We start from the raw sequence: 1,195 nt of genomic DNA, 5'->3' as shown, positions 1-1,195 counted from the left end.
TGTGGGGTGTTTGAGTGGGGGTGTGTAGGCAGAAAACCCTCTTTCAGTCCCAGGGTCATACGAGACATCAGTGCAGGTCTCGATGTTTACACCGGATTTCCCACCCGGGCAGATGCGCTCAGGGTGTGGGAACTGGCAAGGCAGCTGTAACCCCCCCACCCCAGCTCGCGGGCAGAGGGTCCCAGAGGCCACGGTGAGGGGCCAGAGGTCTGCACGATCCACGTTTTTTTGCATTAAAGTGAGTTTTCACGAATTGAAAACAGGTTCGTGCCAAGCACCAAGCTTAGGCTTTCCCCAAAATGGAGAGAGGAGAGAGGAGGGGGGCTGGGGTGGGGCAGGGCAGGGATGGGGCTGGTGAAGCGAATGTGGTTCAAGGAGAGGCCGCGACTTTGGGTCATCTGAACCCGAAGAGGTGTCGCCTTGTCGAGCGTCCGGGGACTGTCGGCCTGGCCTGGCCTTGGTCCTGCGCGGGCTTCTCGGCTCCTGTCCCTGACGCTAGAGTGGAAAATGCAGGTTACAGAACAGATGGGAGCGGATGCCTTCCTGCGCATCTCGCCTGGCCACTCTGGGTGATCTCACTGTCCCTCTGCAAGCGCCTTCTACTCCCCTAAGCTGAGGGACGCTCGCCAGTGACCCCTGTGTGAGACGAGACGGTGCGCTGGCCACTGGCTACGTGCTTGCCAGAACGCTGGCCTCAGGTTCAGGGTCCAGGCTTTGTCCACGCTCAGTGTGACAGTCAGGCACTTCGGAAAGGTGAGTTCATATTTGGAAATGACCGACAGTCCCTGAGAACCGTCGGCAAGGAGAGGCAGAGAGGGCTTTGGCGCGAAAGCCTGACTCGCTCACACCTCTGAGACTCGCTCCTGTCCTGCGCCTGGGCTGGCCTGTGGAAGTCCGTGGAGGAATTCCATCTGAGCTGAGAGTGGCCTCCTGAGGTGGCTGGGAGAAGGTGCCGCTCGTGTGGCTCCTGGAAATGTTCTGCTTTTTGGGACACAAACACGTTCTCCGTTCATTACCAAGAGAGGGCTTGGCTGTTGCAGGTCGCGGGGACTCTCTGTGCATTCTAAGTCCCTTTATCCTGGCGGGCTGCAGAGTTGAAGAGGCTCAGCTGTGGCAGTCGTAGGGGAGGGGATTCATTTGGGGCGATTTGTTGCTGACAGAGGCCTGTGGTGAAGAGCTGTGGGGCCTTCAGAGC

The sequence above is a fragment of the Condylura cristata genome, unplaced genomic scaffold (assembly GCF_000260355.1).
Source record: "Condylura cristata isolate star-nosed mole 26May11 unplaced genomic scaffold, ConCri1.0 scaffold00034, whole genome shotgun sequence".
NCBI lineage: Eukaryota > Metazoa > Chordata > Mammalia > Eulipotyphla > Talpidae > Condylura > Condylura cristata.
Note: the sequence above shows the minus strand (reverse complement) of the source record.